This window comes from Lissotriton vulgaris, unplaced genomic scaffold, assembly GCF_964263255.1.
Source record: "Lissotriton vulgaris unplaced genomic scaffold, aLisVul1.2 SCAFFOLD_2061, whole genome shotgun sequence".
NCBI lineage: Eukaryota > Metazoa > Chordata > Amphibia > Caudata > Salamandridae > Lissotriton > Lissotriton vulgaris.
The window spans coordinates 250,244-268,092 of NW_028247843.1; the positions used below are offsets into that span (position 1 = coordinate 250,244).

General features: G+C 44.5%; 1 protein-coding gene across 1 annotated transcript in view; it reads right to left on the bottom strand.

Moving 5' to 3' along the window:
- Positions 1-17,849, bottom strand: part of LOC147665013 (leukocyte cell-derived chemotaxin-2-like) — a 71,320-nt gene that overhangs the window by 44,715 nt on the left and 8,756 nt on the right. The gene's annotated exons all lie outside the window — the stretch shown is intronic.

Sequence of the window (17,849 nt, forward strand, 5' to 3'; positions counted from 1 at the left end):
CACACACAGCATAGAGACACAGGCAAAAGCAGAATGTGGAGACTGCCACACAGAGCATGGAGATACAGGCAGAAACAGCATGTGGAGACCACCACACAGAGCATAGACATACAGACCGAAACAGCATGTGGAGACTGCCACACAGAGCATAGACATACAGACCGAAACAGCATGTGGAGACCACCACACAGAGCATGGAGATACAGGCAGAAACAGCATGTGGAGACTGCCACACACAGCATAGAGACACAGGCAAAAACAGAATGTGGAGACCACCACACAGAGCATGGAGATACAGGCAGAAACAGCATGTGGAGACTGCCACACACAGCATAGAGACACAGGCAGAAACAGCATGTGGAGACCACCACACAGACCATAGACATACAGACCGAAACAGCATGTGGAGACCACCACACAGAGCATGGAGATACAGGCAGAAACAGCATGTGGAGACTGCCACACACAGCATAGAGACACAGGCAAAAACAGAATGTGGAGACCACCACACAGAGCATGGAGATACAGGCAGAAACAGCATGTGGAGACCACCACACAGAGCATAGACATACAGACCGAAACAGCATGTGGAGACTGCCACACACAGCATAGAGACACAGGCAGAAACAGAATGTGGAGACTGCCACACAGAGCATGGAGACACAGGCAGAAACAGCATGCAGAGACCGCCATACAGAGCACGGAGACACAGGCAGAAACAGCATACAACCACACAGAGCATGCATACTCAGGCAAAAGCTGCATAGGAAGACCCCCACACAGAGCATGGAGACACAGGCAGAAACAGAATTGGAAGATCACAACACAGAGCATGGAGACACAGGCAGAAAAAGCATGTAGAGACCAGCACACAGAGCATGGAGACACAGGCATAAACAGCACGTGGAGACCATCATACAGAGCATGGAGACACAGGCAGAAACAGCAGGTGGAGACCACCACACAAAGCATGGAGACACAGGCAGAAACAGCACGTGGAGACCACCACACAGAGCATGGAGACACAGGCAGAAACAGCAGGCCGATTCACAGAACTAACTTTAGACAAAATCCTGAACTTACTACTCTTGGTATTCACAGAAAGCATTTAGTAGTAGTAAAGTTAGGATTGTGTCTTAAGTTTGACTTAAGACAAACTTAAGACAGACTTAAGACAGACTTGAGACAGACTTAAGACAACATCCTAACTTTACTACTACTAAATGCCTTCTGTGAATACCAAAAGTAGTAAGTTTAGGATTTTTTCTTAAGTTAGTTCTGTGAATCGCGCCCAGCATGTGCAGACCGCCTCACAGAGCATGGAGACATGGGCAGAAACAGCATTTGAAGACCGCCACACAGAGCATGGAGACACAGGCAGAAACAGCATGTGGTGACCGCCACACAGAGCATGGAGAAACAGGCAGAAACAGCATGTGGTGACCGCCACCCAGAGCATGGAGACACAGGCAGAAACAGCATGTGGAGACCGCCACACAGAGCATGGAGACACAGGCAAAAACAGCATGTGGAAACCACCACACAGAGCTTGGAGACACAGGCAGAAACAGGATGTGGAGACCGCAACATAGAACATGCAGAGACAGGCAGAAAAGGCTTTTGGAGATCGTCACATAGAACATGCAGAAACAGGATGTGGAGACAGCCACACAGAGCATGGAGAAACAGGCAGAAACAGGATGTGACGATCACCACACAGAAAATGCAGAGGCAGGCAGAAACAGTATCTGGAGATCACCACATAGAACATGAAGCGACAGGCAGAAACAACTTGTGGAGATCCCCACACAGAGTATGGAGACACAGGCAGAAACAGCATGTGGAGACCGCCACACAGAGCATAGTGACACAGGCAAAAACAGCATGTGGAGACCACCACACAAAGCATAGAGACACGGGCAGAAACAGGAGGCGGAGACCACCACACAGAGCATGGAGGCACAGGCAGAAACAGCATGTGGAGACCGCCACTCAGAGCATAGTGACACAGGCAAAAACAGCATGTGGAGACCACCACACAAAGCATAGAGACACAGGCAGAAACAGCATCTGGAGACCGCCACACAGAGAATGGAGACACAGGCAGACACAACATGCGGAGACCGCCACACAGATCATGGAGACACATGCAGACACAGCATGCGGAGACCGCCACACGGAGCATAGAGACACAGGAAGAAACAGCATGTGGAGACCGCCACACAGAGCATAGAGACACAGGCAAAAACAGCATATGGAGACCGCTACACAGAGCATGGAGACACAGGCAGAAACAGCAGGCGGATACCGCCACACAGAGCATGGAGACACAGGCAAAAAGTATATGCAAAGACTGCCACACAGAGCTTGGAGGCACAGGCAGAAACAGCATGTGGAGACCGCCACACAGAGCATAGTGACACAGGCAAAAACAGCATGTGGAGACCACCACACAAAGCATAGAGACACAGGCAGAAACAGCAGGCGGAGACCACCACACAGAGCATGGAGGCACAGGCAGAAACAGCATGTGGAGACTGCCACACAGAGCATAGTGACACAGGCAAAAACAGCATGTGGAGACCACCACACAAAGCATAGAGACACAGGCAGAAACAGCATCTGGAGACCGCCACACAGAGAATGGAGACACAGGCAGACACAACATGCGGAGACCGCCACACAGATCATGGAGACACATGCAGACACAGCATGCGGAGTCCGCCACACGGAGCATAGAGACACAGGAAGAAACAGCATGTGGAGACCGCCACACAGAGCATAGAGACACAGGCAAAAACAGCATATGGAGACCGCTACACAGAGCATGGAGACACAGGCAGAAACAGCAGGCGGATACCGCCACACAGAGCATGGAGACACAGGCAAAAAGTATATGCAAAGACTGCCACACAGAGCTTGGAGACCCAGACATGGAGACACAGGCAGAAACAGCATGCATAGATCATTACTCAGAACATCCAGAGACAGGCAGAAACAGCAGGCGGAGACCGCCACACAGAGCATGGAGTCACAGGCAGAAACAGCATGTGGAGACCGCCACACAGAGCATGGAGACACAGGTGGAAACAGCATGTGGAGACCGCGACACAGAGCATGGAGACACAGGCAAAAACTGCATGTGGAGACCACCACACAGAGCATGGAGACACAGGCAGAAACAGCATACCAACACACAGAGCATGGAGACACAGGCAAAAGCTGCATGGGAAGATTGCCACACAGAGCATGGCGACATAGGCAGAAACAGCACTTGAAGATCACGACATAGAACATTCAGAGACAGGCAGAAACTGCATGTGGAGACCATCTCACAGAGCATGGAGACACAGGCAAAAACTGCATTTGAAGACAGCCACACATAACATGCAGAGCCAGGCAAAGTAGAGTTGCCAAAAGAAAAATGCCAGCCATGTGTTCTTTAAAGACCTTGGGCCCGATTCACAGAACTAACTTAAGACAAAATCCTAACTTCTGTGAATACCAAAAGTAGTAAGTTTAGGATTTTGTCTTAAGTTAGTTCTGTGAATCGGGCCCCTTGACTTGACCCTAAACAGCATTATAAATAAAAAAGAATGCATTCATTTGTAATGTGAGTTTTCTGTCTTTGTTCCCTTTAATTATCAGTCATGAATCATTCAGGCAGCCCTAGAACACAATTGAAAGTGCTTTCTATTTATATTTGCTGTTCGAAGTATGCACAGATATGTGCTGAAAATACGGCTTTGGGTGACTGCTTATTTTTGTACCATCTGGGACATCAAAATAATGAGCTGGCAACCCTAATCATTAGACTGGAAGTTTGTTGCAGGATCAGCATATTATTTATTTCATCCACCCCTGAGCCTTGAATAATGCCGTAACAGCAATAGTTTAACGTATACCTGAAACCCTACACCACGGTCAATAACATGCTGAATTACTTCAAGTGTTGTCTCAATGCAGGGTTCTTTCCCACACACAGTCATCATTCTTGCCCTTCACTTTCACGCTCACCCTGCACTTGCAGCAATCACAATGCACTCACACTGATCACCATGCACTCACACCATTCACCTGCTCACCCTGCACTCACAGCAATCACTCTGCACTCAGAGTGCACTTGCACTGTTCACCTTGTACCTCACTCTGCAGTCACACAAGCACACTACTCACCCTGCACTGATGTGACACTTCACTCACCTGTCCCCCTCACTGCTCACTCTGCAATCTCACTCAAACAAGCCCATCACTACCATGCCGTGATTCGCAGTAATTCGCCCCACTCTGTACTCACATCCGCACCTAAATTCATATCGTTACCTTACTCACCCTGCAGTCACTCCTCTTACCCTATTTCCACACTGTTGCATCGCTGACCATACACTCACGTGGGCACTCCTGCCACTTACACAGTTCAGAGGGTTAATGTGGCTGCTACCATGCAGATCACAGAACTTGGTGTGCGTAAACTATGAGTAGCGCTCTAAAAAAATGAAAGGTTTGTCAAAAAGGTGCTATAGAGAGATGAGGTGCAGTGTTGGTGAGTGGTAGTGAGGGACTTTATGGCAATGGAGGAAATGGGAAAGGGGGTCCCAAAAAAGACAGTGGCGCCGTGTGCGATCAACGCTAAGGCCGGCCCTGGCTGGGAGTGTTACCCCAATACAATTTTGAATTGAATTGTGTTGAAGCTCTTAACTATATTGTCTCCATGTGTTTCGGTCAGGGTTGGTTTGGGATAAAAAATCGGCCCGGGCAAGCTAAAAAAGGAGGGGCTCACATTTGCATATTGTCTTTCCGCATAACACTGCTTTGGCAAAATTTTATAAAAAAGGGCGGGGGCGTTTAAGAAAAACAAGGATTAGTTTACACTGGTGAAACACACCTGCAGAAAAGTGAGGCCACTTCTGCTCAGGCCCCCTGCCCCGCTCAATATGCATACATTAACTGGCCGGCCCAACGAGAGGAAGGGACACCTCTGCCATTGATAAAAGGAAGGTAATTGACACCATCTACCTACAGAAAGGCCACTCATACACCCACTGGCCTGCTTGTGGCATCAAACAACACAGAAACTGCCCAAATCGGCCCCCAGGCTGCCCAAAAAAGCAGCCCACAGCTGGAACTCGGACACCGTCCCCCTCGAGCATTGCCTGGGTGCCCGCCTTACCAATCGCTGGTTTGGGCCTATCCTGTCTATCTGAAACATTCCGGTTGTGTTGTGCTTGCGCCTTAGTGGAAGTTTACTCTGACTCATCCATACAGCTCTATCTTTGGCAAACTGGCAGGCAGTATCTTCATGAGCGGATCAGCAAGACTTCCTTCTCATTGAGGACTCGAGTGCCTCCGGGGCATGGTTTGGTGTCACATCCTGTGTGAGTGGGACCACCCTGGCTCCTTCACACAGCTTCTAAGATAACCTCTGGGTCAGGGGTGGATCTTTGGATTCCGGCATCACTGACCAGGCACAGCCAAGCCGGAAGAGCAGGTTCCACCTGTGAGGCGGACGTAAAGGTGCAACACCTTTGAGGTGTGCGGGACCAGGATGCAATGTGCCCTTTGACCTGTGTGCTGTGGTCCATTTCCTGTACTTACGTAAGCGGCTGTAAGGGCTGGGCTAGGAGGTCAACACTCTGTAGGGCAAGACTGGATGACGTCTTCATTCTCTGGCGGAATGTGTTCAGGCATGTTGTTCGTGTGAGTATAAAGCACATTATGGTTTGTTACATCAATGCTTCCTTGCGTGCTCTTGCTCCATTAGCGTAGCCTCCTGGGCGGTGCTAATCGCAAATACTTGGTGAATCTGTTTGCCACTCCCTACTTTGAAAGCAGGGTTTTACAGCTTTTTTTCATTTTTGTTGTTGTTTTCCTTTGTTCTAATATCTTTATTAGTTTAAGAGAAGAAATATAAACAATTAAAATACCATAATAAGCAATACACCAAAAAGAGAGTTACACAATAAATAAATAGCTAAATAAGCATTCATCAGTATAGATATAATCAATGTCATATATATCGCAGACATAGCAATTAATATGGTGGAAAAAGCAATAAAGAATCAATAAGAGAGAATCAGTTGTATCACTTGTATAAATCAATCAGCAAGATAAAGAGAGAAAGGAAGAAAGAAAGAGAGAAGAAAGTATCGAGGAAGAGAAAGAGAAGTAATCAATAAATAAATAATAAATAAAGCAACCTAACTTTGCTACTACTAAACTGGGATAAAATCCTACACTTACCACTTTTGGTGTTTACAGAAGGCATTTAGTAGTAGTAAAGTTAGGACTCCTAACTTTACTAATACTAAATGCCTTTTGTGAATACCAAAAGTAGTAAGTTTAGGATTTTATCTCGGACCAGTTCTGTGAATCGGCCCCTGTGTCTTTCTTTTTAAACTGGAGCATGGTTGGGGTAGGCATGATGGATACACAGATGCTGTTCCAGATCATGAGTGCATGGATGGAAAAGGTCTTTTTTTGCATTCCTTAGTCTCCAGTCAGTTGGTGTCCTCTCTGTGGATGTGCAGAGAAACCCAGAGACAGTGAGCTTGTCAGCCAGATAGATGCGGTGTGGTTCATGTTTTCTTTGTAGATGTTGAAGCTGGTTTTGAAGATGGGGTGGGCCAATAAGGGGAGCCAGTGGAGGTCCATCAAGTTGGTGTTAAGTGTTCATATTCAGGCCCTGGAAGAGGCCTGCTGCTGTAGAAAGGAAGTCCTCAAACGGGTCAATGTCGAGTCTTCGAAGCCACGAAGATGGCCCTTGCCGCCATCCATATGCAGAAGGCTTGAACTGCAGCTCTGAAGTGCTTTCCTGGGAGGAATTGTTTCACTTCCTTTAGTCCTGGTATGATTCAGTCTTATGTTTCTTACTGATGTGTTTCTTGAGGATGAGGCGAGTGTCCAGGTTGAATCAGAGTGTCTTGCATTGGGTGAAAGTTGGGATTGAATTGATCCAGGTCCTTGTACTTCAGCCCGGTTTGTACGAGTTGTTGCTTGTTGTTCTTGGTGAATAGTAAACACTGGGTTCTGATAATGTTGAGCTTCAAGCAGGTGTTGACGTCCAGGTCTGGATGATGTGCATGCAATCTTTGAGGGGTTGGATGTTAGCAGCACACAAGGCTTTCAAGTAGAGCTCTGGGCCATCAGAGTATTGACGAAGCATGATGCTGTTAGTAGAGCAACAGGGTCTCCCATTACAGGACGAAGCCGACAGCGGACAATATGAAACTCAATGGGACACTACACGTGTAGGGGATCTTCTGCGATTTAGGGGCCCATGTAAATGAACTGGTGCCTTTGAGTAGGTAGGAGGAGAACCGGTGAAGGACTTCACCTGTCAATCCCATTCGAGACATCGGGATATGGAGGAGATGGTCGATAGTGTTAAGGGCAGCTGTAAGGCATGAGTGTGGGGTCATCTTTAACTGTGGTCAGGAGGGCGTCATCTATAACTTGTAATGTAGCTGTATCCATGCTGCATCGAGATCTAAATGCAAAAGAACAGATGATAGACGGAATGCTGAATTAATCAAACATTCACCCCCAGTCACAGATCGGGGTTAAATCCATTATTTTGCACACCACGCCAGTCCAGTTTGGACCCAGCCATATGCAAATCAGTCTTGATCCTGTGCCCCATGGGTACAGTCCAGTCCAAACTGCCAGGCCAGGTCCTCCGTGGACCAGAAACAAGCATCCTGGGACCGGGTTCGGGGTAAGACCCCTCATCAGCCGGGCTAGCTTGAATCTGGGGGGGTAGCGAGCACGGGACCCATGTTTTGAGCATACCCTTCCCCCTCAGGGCGACAAGTGCAAAAGAACAGATGATGGATGGGATGCTGAATAGTCATGCTAGAGATGGTTGGTGTTGGTGTGGTCTTGAAGTTGTGCATAGACCACCTTTTCGATGGTCGAGGAAGAGTTTGCCTAGGTTTGTTTCTGTAATCAGCAATCTCTTCAGATTGTGGGGGCCCAAAGGACTGCCCTTCATCACGTGCATTGTTTAATACCTACATGGCCTCTCTGTTTGAGCCGTTTGTTGGCAAAGAACTAAAAGTACAGTCTTGCATAGATGACACAAATGTGTACACCCAGATTTCAGAACCTCCAGTTGCCACTTTGCAAGGCAAGATGCACCAGATTCAGCCCCAGCTGAACAAAACTAAAACAAAAATCCTCATATTTGTGGGGAAGCTCTCGGAAATCCATGATTTTCTCGTATACCTCAGTTGATTGACCAAATATCGTTTTTTTCCAGTTTGGTTATCAACTTGGGTTTATGTCAGGCTGCAAAATGCCACCAGATCCCCAAACCAGCAAGTTTGTGTGCAATTTATTCCTCAGCTGTGGAAGTTAAATTCTATTGCCCCAATTGTCCTTTATGCACAAAGCTCTGGGTGTAGGGCCAAGGCCATCACAAGCCCAAAGGACAACAATGGTATCTCTACATGGTTGCCCTTATCTGCCAAGTCATGGCAGCAGAGGGACCAACATGCTGTGGTCTGTGCATGAAGTAAAACAGAAGGACTGTGTTTTGCAACAAGGAGGTCATTGCATCAGCTATGAGCCAAGGAGCGAAAAAGGTATAAATGTTCTTGCTGGGTGTACAGGTGCTTCCTTCAAATAACACCAAAGAATGAAAGCAATGGGTTTACACTAACATGTCAGCCTGCCCCCTGCGCACACAGGGTCAAGCTGTATCACTAGATGTTGGTGCAAATGTAAGGACGGTGGAGCTTTCTCAGTGGCATACCTCTCCTGCAGAATTCCCTTCCAGGACAGCTTACAGCACGACCCTCTTTCTCCAGCTGTAAGGCATCCTTGTAGCTCTCTCCCTTAAAAACCTTCTCCAAATCCAAGATCAATGCCAACAGGCTTCCACTGAGGTAGTGTCCACCTTACAGATTCAATTTCCTATCCAAGATGGCCAGGAAGACTCAGCTCTTCCCTTTTCACCAAAGCAGCGCCTTCTATGGGTTCATCCGAACATCACTCCCAGGACAAAAGGTCCCTTGAGCCACATCATCCTTTTGAATCGCACTGAATCTAAAGCTGCACTTACCAACACATAGCGCCCACCAGGGCCTGTCCAGTGACATGGTAGCGCTATAAAAAAACTCTTCAAATAAATACATAAAGATTGTACCATGCAAAGCAGAACAGGACTGCTTGGAAGTGCAAGTAGCCGCTGGTTACAAATGTTTTAGGCCTGAAGTCAAGGGCTACTGCAGCTCTGTTATTTTAGTCGAGGTCATTGACTAATGTCATGACTGCAGAGAAGTGCCAGTCCTCGCAGGTTTAGGCCATTAAAAAGGTGCCAATGCATGCTCATAATATGTTAAGTTATATCTAGGGGCATAGCTTCAGAGGGGTGTTTTGGGGTGTTAAACCCCCTAATAAATGTATTTTCAGAGGAATAGTTGGGTACAGGTACTTTCAGTCGGGTATGGTGAGGTGTCTGCCGGATTTCACCTGGGATTTCTGCATGCACGCACTGACAAAAACACACACATACTCTCTCTCATCTCTGTTTCAAAGCCCAAAAAATGTTGATTATTTATCAAACACTGTGCTTCTCTCAGTTTGGACTCCTACCAATCCTCATTCCTCTCCCTTTCCACTGCCTCTTAAGCCCCTCTCATGCGCACTGCTTGTCCTATATTGTATTTTAACATTATATGCCAGCCTGATTGTCGGGGAATCTGAAGCTCACCCCCCCCCTAATTTTATTGACCAAGCTACGCCCAGGTAATATCATTTTACATAGACCTTTTGTATAGTTTTAACATTCAATTAAACAGCACTGTTTAAGAAGGTGCCGGTACTTGTTCATTAAATAGTACAACCTTCGGAGAAGGTGCCAGTACTTGTTCATTAGGTAGTAGAATCTATCGAGAGGTGACAGTACTGTAGCTTACAGGGAGGTGCCGGTACTTGATCATTCAGTAATTTAGATAGGCTTTCCTGTTTTCAGTTTCTATTTTGGGTAAATTAAGATGGGGGTTTTTCAATTTTTTCAATTCCTTAAAAACAGTGGTTATCAGTGGTTACACATTTTCACGCCATTAAAAACAAAAATAGTGTTTTTCTGCAGTTTATGGAATTTTAATTTAATTTAATTTATTGCTTGGTTTCTGCACTGATAGTGCATGTGTATCGGTAGCGTGTGCACATGGTATATGAGGACCAAATACATTTATACTGCACCAGAATGGACTACAAAGTCAATAGCATTCTTCATTAAGTGAAGATTGTAGAGATGCTTTCAGCAAACAATCTAGCAAGTGAAAAAGATCTCTTACAGGGATGCACTTCAGCTCAGGTATCGATTTTGACAGGCCATGATACAACTTTTTCATATACATAGCTGAATTACTGCAAATACAAACAATATCCCTCCAATCTTTATTGAACTTGGTAGGAACTTTTTTCAACAGCATTCCAAGTGACACTGTGTTCCATATTTACCAAATGCCTGGTGTTATGTTTTCTCAGATGCTTGGTGACAACATTCTTTTCACATGTACCTGTCACTACATCTTGCATTGAATGTTTAAAGACTGAGGTGTTTAGCAATTCACTTACTACAAAAGGGGGCTGATGTATTAAAGGATTTCACCCATTCTCTGTCTGTGGGTAAATGTGATGGTACATATTCGGAAAGATTTTTATGAAACCAAACATTTTACCTATCAGTGAAATCAAATGTAGCCAAAATTTCAAATATGATTTTGATATTTCCCGATTCTCTGCAGTTTATAAAATAACTAAATAAGACCTAATACATGCTTCTAAACACTGCATCTTTAGAACAAAGACCACAAAACTGAAAAAAGCAGAAGGAAGAAGAGACAATGTTTTAGTGACATTCCTAAACAACAAAACTCAAGCAGAATAATGTTAGCCCAGTCTTTCTTGATGCTACCTTGTATAACAAAGTTACATTGTATTGACCCGTTCAGGAAGAAATAAAAATTACTCTTTCGCTCATCTTTTCCTTTCTTTGAATGGCACTTAGTAAGTGGTTGCAAAGGTGTTTTTTCAGTGTTTATACGTTAACACCAGTGATGGCTATTTTCCTTTTGGAGGGGTTTTATCAGTTATTCTAGGTTTAAACCTAAAACCAGATAGCCTAAATATAGCCTAAAGAGAGGTGCCGGTACTTGTTCATTCTGTAATATAGCCTACAAAGAGGTCTGGGTATTTGTTCATTAAGTTGTACAGCCTACCGAGAGGTGCTGCTACTTGTTCATTAAGTAGTACAGACATCAATGAGGTAACAGTTCTTTATTATTAAGTAGTACGGAGTACAGAGAGGTGTTGATACTTGTTCATTACATATTCAAGCCTACATAGAGGTGCCAGTACTTGTTCATTAAGCAGTACTGACTGCAGAGAGGTGCCAGGACTTGTTCATTAAGTAGTAAAGCATGCAAAGAGGTGTTGGTACTTGGTAATTAAGTAGTACAGACAGCAGGGAGGTGGGTGTACTTGTTCATTAAGTAGTGCAGAATACAGATAAGTGTAGGCATTTGTTAATTAAGTAGTACAGCCTACAGAGAGGTACCAGTACTTAATCATTAAGTAATACAACTTACACAGAAGTGTTGGTACTTGCTCATTAAGTAGTACAGAGAGGTGCCGGTACTTGTTCATTAAGTAGTACAGAGAGGTGCCGGTACTTGTTCAATAAGTAATACAGCCTACAGAGAGGTTCCGGTACTTGTTCATTAGGTAGTACAATTCACAGAGAGGTGATGGTACTTGGTCATTCAGTAGTACAGACAGCAGGGATGTTCCAGTGCTTGTTCATTCGATAGTACAGCCTCCAAAGAGGTAATTGTTAATTACGTAGTACAGCTTGCAGAGAGGTATCGGTACTTGGTCATTCAATAGTACACTCTACAGAGAGATGCCAGTACTTGTTCATTAGGAATACAACTTACACAGAGGTGCTGGTACTTGTTCATTAATTAGTACAGAATACAGAGAGAAGTTGGTACTTGTTCATTAAATAGTACAGCCTACAGAGAGGTGCAGGTACCTGTTCATTAAGTAGTGCAGCCTACAGAGAGGTGCAGGTACCTGTTCATTAAGTAGTGCAGCCTGCAGAGAGGTGCCAATACATGTTCATTAAGTAGTGCAGCCTGCAGAGAGGTGCCAATACATGTTCATTAGGTAGTGCAGCCTGCAGAGAGGTGCCAATACATGTTCATTAGGTAGTGCAGCCTGCAGAGATGTGCCAGTACATGTTCATTAAGTAGTGCAGCCTGCAGAGAGGTGCCAATACATGTTCATTAAGTAGTGCAGCCTGCAGAGAGGTGCCAATACATGTTCATTAAGTAGTGCAGCCTGCAGAGAGGTGCCAATACATGTTCATTAGGTAGTGCAGCCTGCAGAGAGGTGCCAATACATGTTCATTAAGTAGTGCAGCCTGCAGAGAGGTGCCAATACATGTTCATTAAGTAGAGCAGCCTGCAGAGTGTTGCTGGTCCTTTCTCATTAAGTAGTATAACCTACATAGAGGTACCAGTACTCATTCAGTATGTAGTACAGCCTGCAGCGTGGCACTGGTAGTTGCTCAGTATGTAGTACAGCCTACAGAGAGGTGCTGGTATTTGTTCATTAAGTAGTACAGCCAACATAGAGGTGACAGTACTAGTGAATTAAGGTAGTACTTGTTCATCAAATAGTAAAGCATACAGAGAGGTACCGGTATTTGTTCATTAAGTAGTACAGCATACAGAGAGGTGGTGGTACATGTTCACTAAGTAGTACAGTGTACAGAGACGTGCTGGTACTAGTGAAGTACGTAGTACAGCCTACAGATAGGTGCAGGTACTTGTTCATTAAGTAGTACAGCATACAGAGAGGTGCCAACACATGTTCATTAAGTAGTACAGCATACACAGAGGTATCAGTACTTGTTCATTAAGTAGTATAGCATATAGAGATGTGCTGATGCATGTTTATTAGGTAGTAAAGCATACAGAGAGATGCCAACACATGTTCATTAAGTAGTACAGCCTGCAGAGAGGTGCATGCACTTGTTCATTAAATTGTACAGCATCCACAGAGGTGCGGGTACTTGTTCATTAAATAGTACATCCATCCTGCAAAGAGGTTAAGTAGTACAGCATACATAGAGGTGAGGGTTCTTTTTCATTAAGTAGTACGGCATACAGAGAGGTGCCGATACATGTTTATTAAGTAAGTGACAGAGAGGTGCAGGTACTTGTTCATTATGTTGCATCAGGCTACAGAGACGTGCCGGTATATGTTTATAAGTAGTTTAGCCTACAGAGAGGTGCTGGTGCATATTTATCAAGTAGGACAGCCTCCAAAGAGATACCGGTATTCATTCAGTACGTAGTACAGCCTGCAGAGAGGTGTCAGTACTAGTTCATTAAATGGTACAGCCTACAGAGAGGTACCGGTACTTGTTCATTAAGTAGTACAGCACAGAGAGGTGCATATACATGTTCATTATGTAGTACAGTGTACAGAGAGGTGCTCGTACTAGTGAAATACGTAATATAGTCTGCAGAGAGGTGCCGGCTCTTGTTCATCAAGTAATACAGCATCCATAGAGGTCCCAGTACTTGTTCATTAAGTATTGCAGCATCAAGAGTGGTGCCGGTACTTGTTCATTGAGTAGTACAGCATACAGATAGGTGGTGGTACTTGTTTATTAATTAGTATTGCATACTGAGAGGTGCTGGTACTTGTTCATTAAGTAGTACAGTGTACAGAGAGGTGCTGGTACTAGTGAAATACGTAGTACAGACTGCAGAGAGGTGCCAACACATGTTCATTAAGTAGTACAGCATACAGAGAGGTGCCAATACACGTTCATTATGTAGTACAGTGTACAGAGAGGTGCAGGTACTAGTGAAATACATAGTACAACTGCAGAGAGGTGCCAACACATGTTCATTAAGTAGTACAGCATACAGAGAGGTGCCGATACACGTTCAATATGTAGTACAGTGTACAGAGAGGTGCTGGCAGTAGTGAAATACGTAGTACTGACTGCAGTTAGGTGCCGGTACTTGTTCATTATGTAGTACAGCTTATAGAGGGTGCCAATACATGTTCATTATGTAGTACAGTGTACTGAGAGGTGCCTGTGCTTGTTCATTAAGTAGTACAGGCTGCCGAGAGGTGCTGGTACTTGTTCATTAAGTAGTACAGTGTACAGAGAGGTGCTGGCACTAAAGTAATACGTAGTACAGCCTGCAGAGAGGTGCCGGTACTTGTTCATTAAGTAGTACAGCATACACAGAGGTATCAGTACTTGTTCATTAAGTAGTACAGCATCCAGAGAGGTGTAGGCACTTGTTAATTAAGTAGTACAGCGTACAGAGAGGTACCAGTACTTAATCATTAAGTAATACAACTTACACACAAGTGTCAGTATTTGCTCATTAAATAATACAGCCTGCAGAGATGTGCCAATACATGTTCATTAGGTAGTGCAGCCTGCAGAGTGTTGCTGGTCCTTTCTCATTAAGTAGTATAACCTACAGAGAGGTGCAGATACATGTTCATTATGTAGCACAGTGTACAGAGAGGTGCTTGTACTTGTGAAATATGTAATACAGCCTGCAGAGAGGTTCAAGTACTTGTTCATTAAGTATTGCAGCATACACAGAGGTATCAGTACATGTTCATTGAGTAGTACAGCATCCAGAGAGGTATCAGTACATGTTAATTGAGTAGTACAGGCTTCTGAGTGGTGCTGGTACTTGTTCATTATGCAGTACAGGGTACAGAGAGGTGCTGGTACTAGTGAAATATGTAGTACGGCCTGCAGAGAGGTGCTGGCACATGTTCATTAAGTAGTACAGCATACAGAGAGGTGCCAATACACGTTCATTATGTAGTACAGTGTACAGAGAGGTGCAGGTACTAGTGAAATACATAGTACAGCTGCAGAGAGGTGCTGGTACTTGTTCATTAAGTAGTACAGCATACAGAGAGGTGCCGATATATGTTCATTATGTATTAGGTTGTACAGAGAGGTGCTGGCACTAGTGAAATATGTAATACAGCCTGCAGAGAGGTTCAAGTACTTGTTCATTAAGTATTGCAGCATACACAGAGGTATCAGTACATGTTCATTGAGTAGTACAGCATCCAGAGAGGTATCAGTACATGTTAATTGAGTAGTACAGGCTTCTGAGTGGTGCTGGTACTTGTTCATTATGCAGTACAGGGTACAGAGAGGTGCTGATACTAGTGAAATATGTAGTACGGCCTGCAGAGAGGTGCTGGCACATGTTCATTAAGTAGTACAGCATACAGAGAGGTGCCAATACACGTTCATTATGTAGTACAGTGTACAGAGAGGTGCAGGTACTAGTGAAATACATAGTACAGCTGCAGAGAGGTGCTGGCACTTGTTCATTAAGTAGTACAGCATACAGAGAGGTGCCGATATATGTTCATTATGTATTAGGTTGTACAGAGAGGTGCTGGCACTAGTGAAATACGTAGTACAGCCTGCAGAGAGGTATCAGTACTTGTTCATTAAGTAGTACAGCATACACAGAGGTATCAGTACATGTTAATTGAGTAGTACAGGCTTCTGAGTGGTGCTGGTACTTGTTCATTATGCAGTACAGGGTACAGAGAGGTGTTGGTACTAGTGAAATATGTAGTACAGACTGCAGAGAGGTGCTGGCACATGTTCATTAAGTAGTACAGCATACAGAGAAGTGCCAATACACGTTCATTATGTAGTACAGTGTACAGAGATGTGCAGGTACTAGTGAAATACATAGTACAGCACACAGAGAGGTGCCGATATATGTTCAATATGTAGTACAGTGTACTGAGAGGTGCATGCGCTTGTTCATTAAGTAGTACAGGCTGCAGAGAAGTGCTGGTACTTGTTCATTATGTAGTACAGTGTATAGAGAGGTGCTGGCACTAGTGAAATACGTAGTACAGCCTGCAGAGATGTGTCGGTACTTGTTTATTAAGTAGTACAGCATACACAGAGGTATCAGTACTTATTCAATAAGTAGTACAGCATCCAGAGAGGTGCCGATACATTTTCAGTATGTAGTACAGTGTACAGAGAGGTGCCGGTTCTTTTTCATTAAGTAGTACAGCCTGCAGAGATGTGCCAGTAATTGTTCAATAAACAGGACAGCACAGAGAGATGCCTGTACTTGTTCAGTAAGTAGTACAACCTGCAGAGAGGTGCCAGTACTTGTTCATTAGGTATTGCAGCATCAAGAGTGGTGCCGGTACTTGTTCATTAAGTAGTACAGCATACAGAGAGGTGCCAGTACTTGTTCATTAAGTAGTACAGCATATAGAGAGGTGCCAATACATGTTCATTATGTATTAGGTTGTACAGAGAGGTGCTGGCACTAGTGAAATACGTAGTACAGCCTGCAGAGAGGTATCAGTACTTGTTCATTAAGTAGTACAGCATACACAGAGGTATCAGTACATGTTCATTGAGTAGTACAGACTTCAGAGTGGTGCTGGTACTTGTTCATTATGCAGTACAGTATACAGAGAGGTGCCGGTACTAGTGAAATACGTAGTACAGACTGCAGAGAGGTTCCGACACATGTTCATTAAGTAGTACAGCATACAGAGAGGTGCCAATACACGTTCATTATGTAGTACAGTGTACAGAGAGGTACTGGCACTAATAAAATACATGGTACAGCCTGCAGAGAGGTGCAGGTACTTGTTCATTAAGTAGTACAGCATACAGAGAGGTGCCGAATCATGTTCATTATGTAGCACAGCATACAGAGAGCTGCAGATACATGTTCATATGTAGTACAGTGTACAGAGAGGTGCCAGTACGTGTTCATTAAACAGTACAGAGAGGTGCCGGTACATGTTCATTAAGTAGTACAGTGAGATGCTGGTACTAGTGATACACATACTGCAACCTGCAGACAGGTATTATGTTATGTTATTTGGTCTTGTAAATTGCACTGTTTCCCAAGGGTGTCCTGGTGCCTGTACTAGTTCATTAAATAGTACAGTCTACAGAGAGGTGCCATTGGATGATCATTAAATAATACAGCCTGCAGAGAGGTGCCGGTACTAGTTCATTAAATAGTACAGTCTACAGAGAGGTGCCATTGGATGATCATTAATTAGTAAAGCATACAGAGAGGTGCCGATACATGTTCATTAAGTAGTACTGTGAGGTGCTGGTACTAGTGATATACGTAGTACAGCCTGCAGAGAGGTGCCGATACATGTTCATTAAGTAGTACAGCATCCAGAGAGGTGCCGGCACTTGTTCATTAAATAGTACAGCGTACAGAGAGGTGCTGATACATATTCATTAAATAGTCAAGCGTACAGAGAGATGGTGGTACTTGTTCAGTAAGTGGTACAGTGAGATGCTGGTAATAGTGATATACATAGTACAACCTGCAGAGAGATGCCGGTACTTGTTCATTAAGTTCTACAGCCTGCAGAGAGGTGCTGGTACTTGTGCATTAAGTAGTACAGCCTGCAGAGAGGTGCCAATACTTGTTCATTAAATAGTACAGCCTGCAGAGAGGTGCCAGTACTTGTTCATTAAGTAGTACAGCCTGCAGAGAGGTGCTGGTACTTGTTCATTAAGTAGTACAGCATACAGAGAGGTGCCAATACTTGTTCATTAAGTAGTACAGCCTGCAGAGAGGTGCCGGTACTTGTTCAGTAAGTAGTACAGCATACAGAGAGGTGCCAATACTTGTTCATTAAGTAGTACAGCATCCAGAGAGGTGCTGGTACTTGTTCATTAAATAGTACAGCGTACAGAGAGGTGCTGATACATATTCATTAAATAGTCAAGCATACAGAGAGATGGTGGTACTTGT